Source organism: Oncorhynchus nerka, linkage group LG3 (assembly GCF_034236695.1).
Source record: "Oncorhynchus nerka isolate Pitt River linkage group LG3, Oner_Uvic_2.0, whole genome shotgun sequence".
Taxonomy (NCBI): domain Eukaryota; kingdom Metazoa; phylum Chordata; class Actinopteri; order Salmoniformes; family Salmonidae; genus Oncorhynchus; species Oncorhynchus nerka.
The window spans coordinates 65127521-65146603 of NC_088398.1; the positions used below are offsets into that span (position 1 = coordinate 65127521).

General features: G+C 43.0%; 1 pseudogene; it reads left to right on the forward strand.

The window, feature by feature from the left end:
- Positions 1–2645: 2645 nt before the first annotated feature.
- On the forward strand, positions 2646–2979 carry LOC115112558 (potassium voltage-gated channel subfamily E member 2-like; annotated as a pseudogene).
- The last annotated feature ends 16104 nt before the right edge of the window (positions 2980–19083 follow it).

Sequence of the window (19083 nt, forward strand, 5' to 3'; positions counted from 1 at the left end):
TTCCTAACACAAATCTGTGAGGAAAACCAGTGATTCAATTGAGTTGGAGCTACACAGAGCAGGGCTGCTGCAACTTGGATCAAAGAGAGACCCAGGAAGAGCTGTGCTCCAAAAAGGGGCTAGGCCCCTTTTTTCTCCACTTCTTGTCTGAATGACGTGCCCAAGGTAAACTGCCTGTAGCTCAGGCCCTGAAGCCAGGATATGCATATAATTGATACCATTGGAAAGAAAACACTTTGAAGTTTGTAGAATTGTTAAAATAATGTAGCAGAATATAACACAATCGATATGGTAGGAGAAAAACCAAAGAAAAACCAACCAGATTTTATTTTTTGAGAGAAATACAAAAGAAAGGTCCTATTGAAAATAGCTCCCTGGATGCAATTGCTATGGCTTCAGTCTATGTTGAGTGGCATCAGTCTATGTTGAAGGTTTCAGGCTTGTAACTTCAAAAACAAATAAGAAATATCAGTTTCAGTAGAAGGACACAAATTCATGTTTATGCGCGCCGTGAAGACATCACGCACCTGCTAAAATCAGTTTCCTATTGAACATACTTCTTTCCAAAATAACTATTATAGTTTGATTACATTTTAGGGTATCTGAGGAGTAAATAGAAACGTATTTTGACTTGTTGAAACAAAGGGGTAGATTTTCGGATTCCTTTCTCTGTATGTTGAATGAGTGGATTACTCAAATCGATGGCGCAAACTAAACTGACTTTTTGGGATATAAGAATAATTTTATCTAACAAAACTACACTACATGTTATAGCTGGGACCCTTTGGATGACAAATCAGAGGAAGATTTTCAAAAAGTAAGTGAATATTTAATTGTTATATGTGAATTTATGAAACCTGTGCCGGTGGAAAAATATTTTGATGTGGGACGCCGTCCTTAAACAATCACATGGCATGTTTTCGCTGTAATAGCTACTGTAAATCAGACAGTGCAGTTAGATTAACAAGAAGTTAAGCTTTCAACCAATATAAGACACTTATATGTACATAAATGTTTAAAATCCATAATATTTATGATTATTTATTTGAATTGCGCGCCCTCCAGTTTCCCCGGCCACCGATCCTTAAGAAGTTTTTAAGGGTCTAAGAGAGAACCAGGTAGAGCTGAGCTCCAGCACCTTAAGGGTTCACAAAGGAGTAGGATAGAAAGTAGGATACAATTCCTAACCCTAACACTAGCTTAATGTCCACACCCCCGTTCAACCCAAACCCGAACCCTAGCCACAACCCTAAACCAAGCTTCATGTCCACACCCCCGTTCAACCCAAACCCTAGCCCTCCATAACCCTAAACCTAGTTTAATGTTCACACCCTCGTTCAACCCAAACCCTCGTCATAACCCTAAACCTAGCTTAATGTCCACACCCCCATTCAACCCAAACCCTAGCCATAACCCTAACCCTAGCTTAATGTCCACACCGCGTCCAACCCTAACCCTGGCCATAACCTTAACCCTAAACCTAATCCTTACCCTAACTTCATGTCCACACCCCAGTTCAACCCAAGCCATAACCCTAGCTTCATATTCAACCCTAACCCTTGCTTTGTCCTGCAACGAGACATTAATTACAGATGGCTCATTGTGGAAGCTTCCGTAGCCTGGCATCCTTGATCAACCAAACCTAAAATATTTGGTTTCACTAAACCCTAACCCCTCCAAATAGGGCTGCCTCACCTCCGAATTCCCAATTAACCCCTGAGGAACACGTGGTGTCATTACACCAGGATAAGTTCTCTGTTATCTAGTGGCAAATGTGGGTACTGCTATGGAATTTCACAAGCACGAACAATGTCAGTACTACAGACAATAATTGGCAGAGGGCAAGACAGTGGGGTATACTAAAGAAGAGCTCCACCACTAACGTCAAATTATATCTATACACTTTTGCAAAGATTATTACACTAAATTTACACTATTGTCTTGAATGCTAGCATATTTGTTGTGTCCTTTTGCTCAGGGATAAGATTGTATCTCTTTTTTGAGATCCTCTTTGAGTGCATGAAACTTGATACTTTGTATCGTGGTACTGCCTGCCCCCATGTGGACTTCTTAAGTATTAGAACACAATCTACAATTGATAGCAGTGCTGCTGTTAAAAATTCAACCGTAGGCTACAGTGTGTTTGTGGCAGGGTGAGAGTGAGCCTCAACACTGCTCCCCTTTTCATTTCAGCTGTTTCTCAAGGTCATCAGAAACACACACACACACACAGGCAAACACTGTACATAAAATATGAGTATTGTTTATTTTTGTAACTGGCTCTGTCCTAGGCTGAGGTTGACTGGTTAGGTGGTTGGTTGTGTGGTAGGATATGTGTCTCTTTCTCATGGTACTTCCCCTCTCCAGGACCCTGCCTCTATATCGAAGCCTGTGAATGGAACCTCTCTCTGACCTCCCTGGAAACCCTGAACAGGTCAGATTTATTTTTTAAAGTCATAACTGGACTGTATGAAGCTTCACTGTTTGTCTGATTCTGTATATAATGTGTTGTCTGTGTATGTGCTTGTTTTTGTTCTTATGTGAAGATTCAACGCACAGATCATAGAAAGACAGTACAATGTCAATGTCTTCTCTTCTGCCATTGATCCCATTCGATCTATGCTTACCCCACCCACCAGGTGATCATGCTGCCTAATTGGTCAAACATGACCCTCCACCTGGTGGACTCTCTGACCCATGCCCTAGACCGTTACCTTGACAACTGGAGCCGGAACTCCTCAAAGGCAGAACAGGCTCTGGACAACACTCCGGCAGAGGAGAACTTCAGGAACGTCGTTTGGTACCTGACAGTGATGATCGGAATGTTTGCCTTCATCGTCATGGCGATCCTGGTGAGCACGGTGAAGTTGAAGCAGCGCAAGCATTCGGACGACCCCTACCACAAATACATTGAAGAGGACTGGACTGGCCCAACTTCAAGAGCAGAGCGGCGTCATAAACAACCCCACAGCCAACTAACCTAATTTCTACGCACACACGCCATACCCAACACACACATATACCATGTACAAACACACAGGCACACAAACACTCACGTACAGACACGCAATGGTTCTAAAGTCAAATAATCTTATGGTATTAGTAACAAAAGTGTTGTACTGACTGTATAACTAATATGTTGATCATGGATAGTAATCAAAATAAAGTAGTGGTTCTGTCATTACTGATGTGGTTATCTGACCTCTGACTAGGAGTCTAATTGTCTGTGCTAAAGAGGTAGGGACTGTAATTGGGCTTTCAAACCACGAGTGCCCAGTAGAGGGCAGCACACACACACACAGTCCTACCAAAAAACATATGAAATAAGAGTCTAAACCCAATCTAAGCCAGGGGAGGGTTCTACTAAGCAATATGGAATTGTTTTAAGGTCATACCAAGAATCATTTTGCTATTTTATTTAGAATTTTAAGACCCCTTAAAGTATAACATATGTATGTATTTGGCCTTACTGCTACTAGCCCATACAAACACATTAAATAACATATGCTCTACATGGAACAACAGATAGCCCAACCCAAAACAAAATCTAAAAGAAGTTTGTTCTGAAGTGTCTGTCCTATATTTGAGATGTATTTAACCCCATATTGTTGGCACTAAGCAGTCTCCATACAGTGCATTCGGAAAGTATTCAGACCCCTTGACTTTTTCACATTTCGCTACGTCACAGCCTTATTCTAAAACGTATTTCAATGTTTTTTTTCCCTCATCAATCTACACACAATACATATATATAATATATAATTTCTAAAAACCTGTTAATGCTTTGTCATTATGGGGTATTGTGTGTAGATTGATTAGGGGGAGAAAAAAAACATTTTAATAAGTTTTAGAATAAGGCTGTATATATATATTGATACACTGCCGATTTTGCAGGTTTTCCTACTTACAAAGCATGTAGAGGTCTGTAATTTTTATCATAGGTACACTTCAACTGTGAGAGACGGAATCTAAAATCACAAAATCACATAAAATCAAAAATCCAGAAAATCACATTGTATGATTTTTAAGTAATTAATTTGCATTTTATTGCATGACATAAGTATTTGATACATCAGAAAAGCAGAACTTAATATTTGGTACAGAAACCTTTGTTTACAATTACAGAGATCATACGTTTCCTGTAGTTCTTGACCAGGTTTGCACACACTGCAGCAGGGATTTTGGCCCACTCCTCCATAAAGACCTTCTCCAGATCCTTCAGGTTTCAGGGCTGTCGCTGGGCAATACGGACTTTCAGCTCCCTCCAAAGATGTTCTATTGGGTTCAGGTCTGGAGACTGGCTAGGCCACTCCAGGACCTTGAGATGCTTCTTACAGAGCCACTCCTTAGTTGCCCTGGCTGTGTGTTCGGGTCGTTGTCATGATGGAAGACCCAGCCACGACCCATCTTCAATGCTCTTACTGAGGGAAGGAGGTTGTTGGCCAACATCTCACGATATATGGCCCCATCCATCCTCAATACGGTGCAGTCGTCCTGTCCCCTTTAAAGAAAAGCATCCCCAAAGAATGATGTTTCCACCTCCATGCTTCACGGTTGGGATGGTGATCTTGGGCTTGTACTCATCCTTCTTCTTCCTCCAAACACGGCGAGTGGAGTTTAGACCAAAAGCTCTATTTTTGTCTCATCAGACCACATGACCTTCTCCCATTCCTCCTCTGGATCATCGAGATGGTCATTGGTAAACGTCAGATGGGCCTGGACATGCACTGGCTTGAGCAGGGGACCTTGCGTGCACTGCAGGATTTTAATCCATGACGACGTAGTGTGTTACTAATGGTTTTCTTTGAGACTGTGGTCCCAGCTCTCTTCAGGTCATTGACCAGGTCCTGCCGTGTAGTTCTGGGCTGATTCCTCACCTTCCTCATGATCGTTGATGCCCCACGAGGTGAGATCTTGCATGGAGCCCTAGACCGAGGGTGATTGACCGTCATCTTGAATTTCTTCCATTTGCTAATAATTGCACCAACAGTTGTTGCCTTCTCACCAAGCTGCTTGCCTATTGTCCTGTAGCCCATCTCAGCCTTGTGCAGGTCTACAATTTTATCCCTGATGTCCTTTGTCGTGGAAATTTCCTCTATTTACCAAATCATGGGAGCAAACCACACACACAAGTCAGAGTTAGTTATAAAAGTCCATCTTTAATTATATCAGCTCTATAGCATTTTGACTTTCAACAGTTCAGTATCTCTAATGAAAAGTTGAGAGTCCCCACACAATGGCAAAATGGGATCCTTTATAGCAAAGATCACACATAGTCAGACAGCATAGACATAATTCATCGTTTTGTCTCCTTTCCCAAACCCCAGAACCATAAACCAATCCTCCATATCAACAGGCATATATCAAATTGTCATTTAGATACAACCAACTCTAAATACAACCAAACCTGGACAAGCTCACAGAGAGGAGAGTGAGGCTATAGGTTAAGATAAAAGGGAGCATGAGAATGATTCCAGACACTGCCACCCTCCTTTCCCCACTAGAAAAAGGTAGGGAGTAAAAGATATGTTTACACATGATGACACTTTGACCTCTCCCCTCTCAGCGGCCCATGCAACTTAGTCTTGACATAGAACAGATGACTGCAACCTCGCCACAGTATTATACAAAAATACCATTCTGATGAGAAGTAACTTACACACATTTGATGAATATTAAACATCTTACATATGTTACCAACAAATTCTGAATCTTCCCTAACACCTTACACAGCTCTTACTCAGTCTTGGCCATTGTGGAGAGGTTGGAGTCTGTTTGATTGAGTGTGTGGACAGGTGTCTTTTATACAGGTAACGAGTTCAAACAGGTGCAGTTAATGCAGGTAATGAGTGGAGAACAGGAGGGCTTCTTAAAGAAAAACTAACAGGTCTGTGAGAGCCGGAATTCTTACTGGTTGGTAGGTGATCAAATACTTATGTCATGTAATAAAATGCACATTAATTACTTAAAAATCATGCAATGTGATTTTCTGGATTTTTGATTTAGATTCCGTCTCTCACAGTTGAAGTGTGCCTATGATAAAAAATTACAGACCTCTACATGCTTTGTAAGTAGGAAAACCTGCAAAATCGGCAGTGTATCAAATACTTGTTTTCCCCACTGTACATGTCAGTTCATGAACACAACTGTCACATGTGCTCCCTCTCTGTTCACTAGGTCACCGGGCTGCTCGTTCAGGGTTTCCATGGCTAGGCGGGTTCGACAGGTTACCCTGCCTTAGCTGGCTCGACGGGATTCTGTACCTGAGTGGGACGAGAGGCTCCGGTTCGCTCCTGATACCCGGATTCGTCCCTGTGGTTGGCGTCCTGCGGCTGGAGCCGTGCGTCGAGGAGGGGGTACTGTCACGTATGATCTCTCTCCGGCGCTCTAGGTCGTCATGCTCCCACGCCTCAGCCGGATTGACAGGATCCTGCACCTTAGCAGAGATGACCAGTCCGCTCATGATCCCCGGGATCGTAATTTCGGTCGGCGTCCTGTGGTTGTGCCGCGCATCGGGGAGGGGGTACTGTCACGTATGATCCCTCTAAAGCCTCTAGGTCACCAGGCTGCTCATTATGGCGCACACCTGCAACCATCGTAACGCGCATCAGCGCATAATGACACTCACCAGGACTCCATCACCTCCTTGATTACCTGCCTTATATCTGTCACTCCCTTTGGTTTCTTCCCACGACATCATTGTTTCTGTTTCTGGTCTGTGCGTTGTTCGTGTTTCTTGGTTTGTATTGTCTTTCTATTAAATGATTCACTCCCTGAACTTGCTAACCAACTCCCACACATTACAACAACAAGTAGGTCACATGGGGAGAGGCGTTGTGCCGTGAGATGTTGCTTTGTTTTTTTAAACCAGGCTTGCTGTTCACTCGCGCTATGTAAGATGGAAGGGAGTTCCATGCACTCATGGCTCTGTATAATATTTGTACTTTTCCTTGAATTTGTTCTGGATCTGGGGACTGTGAAAAGACCCCTGGTGACATGTCTGGTGTGTGTGGGCCAGCGCTGTGTGTAATTTGACAATGCAAACAATTTGGCACTTCCAACACATTGTTTCTTATATAAGAAAGTGATAGTCAGTCTTTCCTCAACTCTTAGCCAAGAGAGAGTGGAATGCATAGTATTAATTTTAGCCCTCTGATTACGATGAAGTGCAAGACGTGCCGCTCTGTTCTGGGCCAGCTGAGCGGGATCGACTAGGTCTTTCTTTGCTGCACTTGACCATATGACTTGACAATAATGAAGATAATATAAAAACAGAGCCTGCAGGATTTGCTTTGTTAAGTGTGGTGTCAAAAAAGCAGAGCATTTCTTTTTTACCAGCAGACCTCTCCCCATCTTTACATCCATGTATCTACAGTGCATTCGGAAAGTCTTCAGACCCCTTACTCTAAAATGTATTAAATTCATGTTTATCCTCATCAATTTACACACAACACCCCATAATGACAAAGCGGAAACAGGTTTTAAGAAATTTCTGCAAATGTATTAAACCTAAAAAAGCAGAGTGACGGAGTGCTCAACGTCAACAAAACTAAGGAGATGATTGTGGACTTCAGGAAACAGGAAATCTCAAGGCCATCAGACTGTTAAACAGCCACCACTAACATTGAGTGGCTGCTGCCAACACACTGACTCAACTCCAGCCACTTTAATAATGGGAATTGATGGGAAATGATGTAAAATATATCACTAGCCACTTTAAACAATGCTACCTAATATAATGTTTACATACCCTACATTATTCATCTCATATGTATACGTATATACTGTACTCTATATCATCTACTGCATCCTTATGTAATACATGTATCACTAACCACTTTAACTATGCCACTTTGTTTACATACTCATCTCATATGTATATACTGCACTCAATACCATCTACTGTATCTTGCCTATGCCGCTCTGTACCATCACTCATTCATATATCTTTATGTACATATTCTTTATCCCCTAGAAGCACAAGCATTTCGCTACACTCGCACTAACATCTGCTAACCATGTGTATGTGACAAATAACATTTGATTTGATTTTGATTTGATTTGCTGCATCACAATCACCCGACCTCAAACCAAATGAGATGTTTGGGATGAGTTGGACCGCAGAGTGAAGGAAAAGCAGCCAACAAGTGCTCAGCATATGTGGGAACTCCTTCAAGACTGTTGGAAAAGCATTCCAGGTGAAGCTGTTTGAGAGAATGCCAAGAGTGTGCAAAGCTGTCATCAAGGCAAAGTGTGGCTACTTTGAAGAATCTCAAATATAAAATATATTTTGATTTGTTTAACACTTTTTTGGTTACTACATGAATCCATATGTGTTATTTCATAGTTTTGATGTCTTCACTATTATTCTACACTGTAGAAAATAATAAAAATAAAGAAAAACCCTTGAATGAGTAGGTGTGTCCAAACTTTTGACTGGTACTGTATATATATACACACATCTTTTAAAAATATATTTTCCTTAATTATTTTCTGCTAACCCTACCACCCCTCCCCTAATTGAAGTAAACTAATGAACAGCAATGGGGGCTCGCGAGTGGCACAGTAGTCTAAGACACTGCATCTCAGTGCAAGAGGTGTCACTGCAGTACCTGGTTTGAATCCAGGCGGGATCACATCCGGCCGTGATTGTGAGTCCCATAGGGCGGCACACAATTGGCCCAGCGTCGTCTGGGTTTGGCAGGGGTATGCCGTCATTTGTAAATAAGAATTTGTTCTTAACTGACTTTCCAAATTAAATAAAGGTTACAAATAAAAAATAAATACTTAGGCTTCTACTTCCAGCTTATACACACTATATACATTTTACGGACACAATCTATTTTACAATAGTTATATTTTGTTTGTTTTTAGTCCTGTCCTTCCTCTACCCTCAACCTCTCCCATCTTTTTCTGTCCATCCAGTTTGAATTCTATTTGCCATACATTTTTAAGTGTGCTGTTTCACAAAAGTTCCGAATCCATATACATTTTACAGACCCGGTATATTTGACATTTGTTATCTTGTTGTCATCAGTCCCACCCTTCAGCTCCATTCAACTCCTCCCATCTATCTATTAACATCATCCATATTGGATTTCTATTTGCCATATATTTTTCAACTGTTCTGTGATGTTTCACAAAAGTTCTGAACCGTTCGTTTCTCATAGTTTCTACAGATTGTAAATTATAGATACAGATTTTTGCTAAAAGTATTATCATATCATTGATCGATTGACTATGACTTTTCAAATCACCCACTATTGCTATCTGCAGCATTGGCTCCGGGTAAATGGACTTTTCTCTAGGCTCAGATTAAAGATATGACAGATAGGAGAGGCTATAGAGTCAGCTACCATCCTCAGTAGCTTTCCATTTAAGTTGTCAATGTCAGGAGATTTGTCATTATTGATTGATAACAATACTTATGGAAGAGTTAGCACTCTCTCACCATGTATCACCACCACTATCTTCAATGTTCAAATGAAACACACATGTATATCTACAGATATGCTAATGTTCAGTGCAATAAATGCATTCACATTGCGTTCTATTCTCTGTGTTGTCATATCAAATGTGCAGGTGTCTAATATCGGTGTGCTCAACAAAACAATCATCTGCAGTGGTACACCTCTCTTTCTCAATGTCACGCCCTGACCTTAGAGAGCCTTTTTATTTCTCTATTTGGTTAGGTCAGGGTGTGATTTGGGTGGGCATTCTAGTTTTCTATTTCTTTGTTGGTTCCCAATCAGAGGCAGCTGTCTATCGTTGTCTCTGATTGGGAATCATACTTAGGCAGCCTGTTTTCCACCCTAGTTTGTGGGATCTTGTTTTTGCACAGTTGCTGTATAGCCCTGCATAACTTTTTTGGTGTTCATCTAAAATAAAGATGCACTTTGGTCTCATTCCGACGACGGACGTAACAGAAGATCCCACCACCAAGTGACCAAGCAGCGTGCCCAGGAGTGGAGGACATCCTGGACCTGGGAGGAGGTAATGGCAGGGGACAAGACCCTGCCATGGAAGCAGGCGGAGGCAGTGAGAGAGGAACGGTGACGAGATCAGGAAGCTAGGACACGACGCAAGCACGAGAGGCAGCCCCACAAATGTTTGGGGGGAGGCACACGGAGTGGGCGGCAGAGCTGAGGGGTGAACCACAGCCAGTCAGGGAGTCGAGTGAGGACCTCGACGAAAGATTCTGGAGAGAGGTGCTGGCGTTGAGAGCGCTGCAGAGCGGGCGTGCTGAGGAGCGTGACACCAATCCGGTGTCATGTGAACCAGTTTCACGCAGCTAGCCTTCAGTGTGCCTCCCAAGTCCGGTGCGTCCTGTGTCTCCTTCGTGCACTCGCCCTGGAGTGTGTGTCACCGTTCAGGCACCATGTTATGCGGTTCTACCCGACCGTGTCTCCAGTGCGCCTTCACAGCCCAGTGCGTCCTGTGCCAGCGCCCCGCACTTGCCGGGCTAAAGTGAGCATCCAGCCAGGACAGGTTGTGCCAGCTCTACGCTCCAGACCTCTGTGCGCCTCCACAGTCCAGTACGTCCTATGCCTCCTCCCCGCACTCGCCCTGAGGTGCATGTCATCAGCCTGGTGCCACCTACACCAGTCCCACGCATCAGGCCTCCAGTGCGCCTCCACAGTCCAGTACGTCCTGTGCTTCCTCCCCGTACTCGCCCTGAGGTGCGTGTCATCAGCCCGGTGCCACCTGTACCTGGCCCACGCATCAGGCCTCCAGTGGTGCCTCCACAGTCCAGAGCTTCCGGCGACAGTTCCCAGTCCAGAGCTTCCAGCGACAGTTCCCAGTCCAGAGCTTCCGGCGACAGTTCCCAGTCCAGAGCTTCCGGCGACAGTTCCCAGTCCAGAGCTTCCGGCGACAGTTCCCAGTCCAGAGCTTCCGGCGTAGTTTCACAGTCCGGAAACTCCTACGACATTTCACAGTCCGGAACCTCCTACGACGTTTCACAGTCCGGAACCTCCTATGACGTTTCACAGTCCGGAACCTCCTGAGACGGTCCACAGTCCAGAACCTCCTGAGACAGTCCACAGTCCGGAACCTCCTAAGATGGTCCAATTAACAGGTGTGCCTTGCTAAAAGTTAATCTGTGGAATTTCTTTCCTTCTTAATGCGTTTGAGCCAATCAGTTGTGTTGTCACAAGGTAGGGGTGGTATACAGAAGAAAGCCCTTTTTGGTAAAAGACCAAGTCCATATTATGGCAAGAACAGCTCAAATAAGCAAAAAGAAACGAAGTCCATCATTACTTTAAGACATGAAGGTCAGTCAATCCCGAAAATGTCAAGAACTTTCAAAGTTTCTTCAAGTGCAGTCACAAAAACTATCAAGCGCTATGATGAAACTGGCTCTGATTAGGACCGCCACAGGAAAGGATTACCCAAAGTTACCTCTGCTGCAGAGGATAAGTTCACTAGAGTTAACTGCACCTAAGATTGCCGTCCAAATAAATGCTTCACAGAGTTCAAGTAACAGACACATCTCAACATCAACTGTTCAGAGGAGACGGCATGAATCAGGTCTTCATGGTCAAATTGCAGCAAACAAACCACTACTGAAGGACTTCAATAAGAAGAAGAGACTTGCTTGGGCCAAGAAACACAAGCAATGGACATTAGACTGGTGTAAATCTGTCCTTTGGTCTGATGAGTCCAAATTTGCGATTTTTGGTTCCAACCGCCATGTTTTTGTGAGACGCGGAGTAGGTAAACGGATGATCTCCACATATGTGGTTCCCACCGTGAAGCATGGAGGAGGAGGTGTGATGTCTCTGTCAGACACAGAGTAGGTAAACGGATGATCTCCACATATGTGGTTCCCACCATGAAGCATGGAGGAGGAGGTGTGATGTCTCTGTCAGACACAGAGTAGGTAAATGGATGATCTCCACATGTGTGATTCCCACCGTGAAGCATGGAGGAGGAGGTGTGATGGTATGGGGGTGCTTTGCTGGTGACATTGTCTGTGATTTATTTAGAATTCAAGGCACACTTAACCAGCATGGCTACCACAGCATTCTGCAGCGATACGACATCCTATCTGGTTTGCGCTTAGCGGGACAATCATTTGTTTTTCAACAGGACAATGACCCAAAACACTGTGTATTATAATAAATAGATGGTGCTGGAGAGGATGGCTGCTGTTTTATTGGCTATTAAGCAACCGTGCTATTTTGTAGACGATGTTGCTGCCACCGTCTCTTGTGACTGAAAAGAGCTTCTGGATATCAGAACAGCGATTACTTGAATTGGATGAATAATTTTTCTTTAATGAGTTGGACAGGAAGGATATACTCCAAACACCCAAACAGGCCCTCATCCCCATCATGCGCTGAGAAAGAAACTGAGATTTTGCGGAAAGAAATTGGGCTGTCTTGTGAGGACAGGCGACGAGTGTCTAATCTGCCTTTGCCATCCGTACTGTTAGCCAACGTTCAATCGCTGGAAAATAAATGGGACGAACTGAAAGCACGTATATCCTACCAAAAGGACATTAAAACTGTAATATCATATGTTTCACCGAGTCGTGGCTGAACAACAACATTAATAGCATACAGCTCGCAGGTTATACACTCTATTGGCAGAATAGAACAGCAGCCTTTGGTAAGACACAGGGCGGCGGCCTATGTATATTTGTAAACAACAGCTGGTGCACAATATCTAAGGAAGTCTCACGGTTTTGCTCACCTGAGGTAGAGTATCTCATGATAAGCTGTAGACCACACTATCTACCTAGAGAGTTTTCATCTGTATTTTTCATAGCTGTCTACATACCACCAAAGACCGATGAGGGCACTAAAACCGCACTCAATGAGCTGTATACCGCCATAAGCAAACTGGAAAACGCTCATTCGGAGGCGGCACTCCTAGTGGCCGGAGCCTTAAGTGCAGGGAAACTTAAATCAGTTTCATCTAATTTCTATCAGCATGTTAAATGTGCAACCAGAGGAAAAAAACTAAACCACCTTTACTCCACACACAGAGAACCGCACAAATATGACCATAATTCTATCCTCCTGATTCCTGCTTACAAGAAAAAAATATATAGGAAACACCAGTGACTCGGTCAATAAAAAAGTGGTCAGATGAAGCAGATGATAAACTACAGGACTGTTGTGCTAGAACAAACTGGAATATGTTCCTGGATTCTTCCGATAGCATTGAGTAGTACAAAACATCCGTCACTGGCTTCATCAATAAGTGAATCAATGACTTTGTCCCCACAGTGACTGTACATACATACCTCAACCAGAAGCCATTGATTACGGGCAACATTCGCACTGAGCTAAAGGTTAGAGTTGACGCTTTCAATGAGCGGGACTCTAAAACGGAAGCTTATAAGAAATCCCTCTATGCCCTCAGATGAGCCATCAAACAGGCAAAGCATCAATACAGGACAAAGATCGAATCGTACCACACCGGCTCTGACCCTCGTTGGATGTGGCAGGGCTTGCAAACTATTTACAGACTACAAAGGGAAGAACAGCCGAGAGCTGCCCAGGGACACGAGCCTACCAGACGGGCTAAATAACTTCTATGCTCGCTTCGGGGCAAGTAACACTGAAACATGGGGGGGTACTGTCACGCCCTGACCATAGAGAGCTTTTTATTCTCAATGTTAATTAGGTCGGGGTGTGACTAGGGTGGGTCATCTAGGTGATTATATTTCTATGTTGGCCTGGTATGGTTCCCAATCAAAGGCAGCTGTTTATCATAGTCTCTGATTGGGGATCATATTTAGGCAGCCATTTCCCCTTTGTGCTTTGTGGATCTGGTTTTTGTGTAGCTGCCTGTGAGCAGCCTAGAACGTCACGTTTAGTTTTCTTCTGTATCGTTTTTGGTGAGTTTCATATTTATTAAACATGCGGAACTCTAAGTACGCTGTACCTTGGTCCATTCATTCAGACGAGCAGGACACTGAGCTAAATGTCAAGTCTCATAGCAAAGGGTCTAAATACTTATGTACGTAAGGTATTTCTCTTTTTTTAGGTTTAATACATTTGCAAACATTTCTAAAAACCTGTTTTCACTTTGTCATTATGGGGTATTGTGTGAAGATTGATGAGGAAAAACATTAATTTAATACATTTTAGAATAAGGAGTCTGAAGACTTTCCGAATGCAAATCCTGCAGGCTCTGTTTTTACATTATCTTCATTATTGTCAAGTCATATGGTCAAGTGCAGCAAAGAAAGACCTAGTCGATCCCGCTCAGCTGGCCCAGAACAGAGCGGCACGTCTTGCTCTTCATTGTAATCAGAGGGCTAATATTAATACTATGCATGCCAGTCTCTCTTGGCTAAGAGTTGTGGAATGACTGACTATGTCACTTCTTGTGTGTTTTTAAGAAACAATGTGTTGGAAATTCCAAATTGTTTGCATTGGCAAATACACACAGCGCTGGCCCACACACACTTACCCACCAGACATGTCACCAGGGGTCTTTTCACAGTCCCCAGATCCAGAACAAATTCAAGAAAAAGTACAAGTATTATACAGAGCCATGAGTGCATGGAACTCCCTTCCATCTTACATAGCGCAAGTGAACAGCCTGGTTTAAAAAAACAAAGCAACATCTCATGGTACAACGCCTCTCCCCATGTGACCTACTTGTTGTTGTAATGTGTGCTCTGGGAGTCGGGAAGCAAGTTCAGGGAGTCAATCATTTAAGAGAAAAACAGTACAAAACACGAACAACGCACAGACCAGGGAATGACATATATAGGGCAGGTAATCAAGGATATGTGGGAACTCCTTCAATAGCGTTGGATAAGCAAACTGTCAAAGGGTGGCTACTTTGAAAAATATAAAATATATTTGGATTTGTTTAACCCTTTTTGGTTACTACATGATTCCATGTGTGTTATTTGATAGTGTTGATGTCTTCACTATTTTTCTACAATGGAGAAAACACTAAAAATAAAGAAAATCCCTTGAATGAGTAGGTAGGTGTGTCCAAATGTATGGCTGGTAGTGTATGTCAGTGGGTGTGTGTTCTCCTTTCTCTGTCCCGTGACTAACTATTTCACAACATCACTGCCTCATCTGTTCCACATCACCACCACCAAGTATGTTGCACATATAGGAGAAACTATGTACATTGCTAACACGTCATTGGCTGTGGAATGTTATACCAAACAATACATTGAGAGGAAAATGACTAGCTAAGTGAGCTGAGCTTATGATAAGCCTCAATGACTGTCCACTGATTCCCATGTCCCCAAATAGCCTGCTCGTCCGAAACTGTGATTCCAAAGAGAGGTAAATATTTAATTTTGCCATTGAGGTTTTTTCTGTGGATTAATTCTGTAATCTTCTGAATCCCAGACACGCCGCCGATAGTTTGGTCAGGAGTGTATGGTATGAGTGGAATGTGTCGGGTCTGTGTTTGCGGTATGTTACACAGCATTAGTTCATGCTCAGACCACATTCCCACCATGTTTGATTCCGGACCGTCACCCCCCATGAGCGGGAATATCTTGGAATGAACTGTTTACGTTCACAAACCATTGGTCAGTGACTCACTCACTTGACTGTACAGAGTACTGCATATACAATTCAATAAAACATTCAGTTGATTGTTATCATTTGTGTTGAATATGTATGATAACCTTTCATACACACACAAACAAAGTGATGTGAGAATGCTGGTGTGATGGTTCCAGTGAATTTCCTTCTCAGTGGGGAGTGGACTCTGATGGGCTCTGATGCAAACACACACACTCCCACATATGATGTGAGGATGCCGTTGTGATGTTCCCAGTGAATTTCCCTCTCAGCTTGGTGGAGAGTGGGCTCTGACGGGCTCTGGGGTTGAAAACGTTTCCTTCACCTCCCCTTTCAGCAGGTATTGTAATTACAGATGAATTGACACCTTAATGAATATTACACCTTAGTGAATATCTAATAAGAACCTGTTGTGCATCATGTTCTAATAGCTGCACAACCTCAGATATCACATATATTAGACTAGTTCAAGCTAAATTTCTTATCCCTGTCTGGCCCAACAGGGATGCTGGCTCATGTTGACTCCAATGCTTCCCACAGTTGTGTCAAATTGGCTGGATGTCATTTAGGTGGTGGACCATTCTTGATACACACGGGAAACTTTTGAGAGTGAAAAACTCAGCAGGGTTGCAGTTCTTGATACAAACCAGTGGGCCTGGCATCTACTACCATACCCAGTTTTAAGGCACTTACATGGTTTGTCTTGCCCACTCACCCTCTGAATGGCATACATACAGTCGTGGCCAAAAGTTTTGAGAATGACACAAATATTAATTTTCACAAAGTCTGCTGCCTCAGTTTGTATGATGGCAATTTACATATACTCCAGAATGTTATGAAGAGTGATCAGAAGAATTGCAATTAATTGCAAAGTCCCTCTTTGCCATGCAAATGAACTGAAACACCAGAAACATTTCCACTGCATTTCAGCCCTGCCACAAAAGGACCAGCTGACATCATGTCAGTGATTCTCTCATTAACACAGGTGTGAGTGTTGACGAGGACAAGGCTGGAGATCACTCTGTCATGCTGAATGAGTTTAAATAACAGACTGGAAGTTTCAAAAGGAGGGTGGTGCTTGGAATCATTGTTCTTCCTCTGTCAACCATGGTTACCTACAAGGAAACGCGTACCATCATCATTGCTTTGCACAAAAAGGGCTTCACAGGCAAGGATATTGCTGCAAGTAAGATTGCACCTAAATCAACCATTTATCGGATCATCAAGAACTTCAAGGAGAGCGGTTCAATTGTTGAGAATAAGGCTTCAGGGCGCCCAAGAAAGTCCAGCAAGCGCCAGGACCGTCTCCTAAAGTTGATTCAGCTGCGGGATATGGGCACCACCAGTACAGAGCTTGCTCAGGAATGGCAGCAGGCAGGTGTGAGTACATCTGCACGCACAGTGAGGCAAAGACTTTTGGAGGATGGCCTGGTGTCAAGCAGGGCGGCAAAGAAGCCACTTCTCTCCAGGAAAAACATCAGGGACAGACTGATATTCTGCAAAAGGTACAGGGATTGGACTGCTGAGGACTGGGGTAAAGTCATTTTCTCTGATGAATCCCCTTTCCGATTGTTTGGGGCATCCGGAAAAAAACTTCTTCGTAGAAGACAAGGTGAGCACTACCATCAGTCCTGTGTCATGCCAACAGAAAAGCATCCTGAGACCATTCATATGTGGTGTTGCTTCTCAGCCAAGGGAGTGGGCTCACTCACAATTTTGCCTACGAACACAGCCATGAATAAAGAATGGTACCAACACATCCTCCGAGAGCAACTTCTCCCAAACATCCAGGAACAGTTTGGTGACGAACAATGCCTTTTCAAGCATGATAGAGCACCTTGCCATAAGGCAAAAGTGATAACTAAGTGGCTTAGGGAACAAAACATCGATATTTTGGGTCCATGGCCAGGAAACTCCCCAGACCTTAATCCCATTGAGAATTTGTGGTCAATTTTCAAGAGGAGGGTAGACAAACAAAACCCCACAAATTCTGACAAACTCCAAGCATTGATTATGCAAGAATGGGCTGCCATCAGTCAGGATGTGGCCCAGAAGTTAATAGACAGCATGCCAGGGCGGATTGTAGAGGTCTTGAAAAAGCAGTGTCAACACTGCAAATATTGACTCTTTGCATCAACTTAATTTAATTGTCAATAAAAGCATTTGAGACTTATGAAATGCTTGTAATTATACTTCAGTATTCCATAGTAAAATCTGACAAAAATATCTAGACTCTGAAGCAGCAAACTTTGTGAAAATTCATAATTGTGTCATTCTTAAAAATGTTGGCCACAGCTATACACAATCCATGTCTCAATTGCAGTGGTGAAAAAAGTACCCAATTGTCATACTTGAGTAAAATTATAGATACCTTAATAGAAAGTTACTCAAGTTAAAGTAAAAAGTCACCCAGTAAAATGCTACTTGAGTAAAAGTCTAAAAGTATTTGGTTCTAAATATACTTAAGTATCAAAAGTAAAAGTAGAAGTTTAAATAATTTTAAATTCTTGATTTTAAGTAAAGCAGACGGCACAATTTTCATGTTTTTAAAATGTATGGATCGCCAGGGGCACACTCCAACGCTCAGACATAATTTACAAAAGATGCATTTGTGTTTAGTGAGTCCGCCAGATCAGAGGCATGATAAGTTGGTCAATTTTCCTGTCCTGCTGGTTGTCAGGTAAGATGTATGGAGTAAAAAGTGTATTATTTTCTTTAGGAATGTAGTGAAGTAAAAGTAAAAGTAATCAAAAATATAAATAGTAAAGTACAGATACCCCAAAAAACGACTTTGAATTATTTTTTACTTAAGTACTTTACACCACTGCTCAATTCTCAAGGCTTAAAAATAATTATTTGGGGCCTTCTGAGTGGCGCAGTGGTCTAAGGCACTGCATCGCAGTGCTAGCTGTGCTCTCTAAAGATTCTGGGTTCGAGTTCAGGCTCTGTCGCAGCCGGCCGAGACCGGGAGACCCATGGGGCGGTGCACAATTGGCCCCGTGTCATCTGGGTTAGTGGAGGGTTTGGCCGGCAGGGAAGTCCTTGTCCCATCGCGCCAGGTACACAGTGTTTCCTCCAACACATTGGTGCAGCTGGCTTCTGATTTAAGTGGACATTGTGTCAAGAAGCAATGCGGCTTGGTTGGGTTGTGTTTCAGAGGACGCAAGGCTCTCGACCCTTCACCTCTCCCGAGTCTGTACGGGAGTTGCAGCGATGAGACAAGACTCTAACTACCAATTGGGGTGAAAAAAAATTGTTCTATTTTTCTTTAACCTGTCTTCTCCCCTTCATCTATGCTGATTGAAGTGGATTTAACAGGGGATGTCAATAAGGGATCATAGCTTTCACCTGGTCAGTCTGTCATGGAAAGAGCAGGTGTTAATGTTTCTTATACTCAGTGTACTGTAGATTAAATATATTTGTAAGATAGGCTACTTTATTACAATAGTGTTTGTTCTTTGTCCTGTTGCTCGTTTTCTTGGCCCAAAAGAACAATAAACAAAGAGTGGTCTGACTGCCAGTGATTTTCCACCGAGGAGGATGATATCATTGGTTTCAGCTGGGGAGG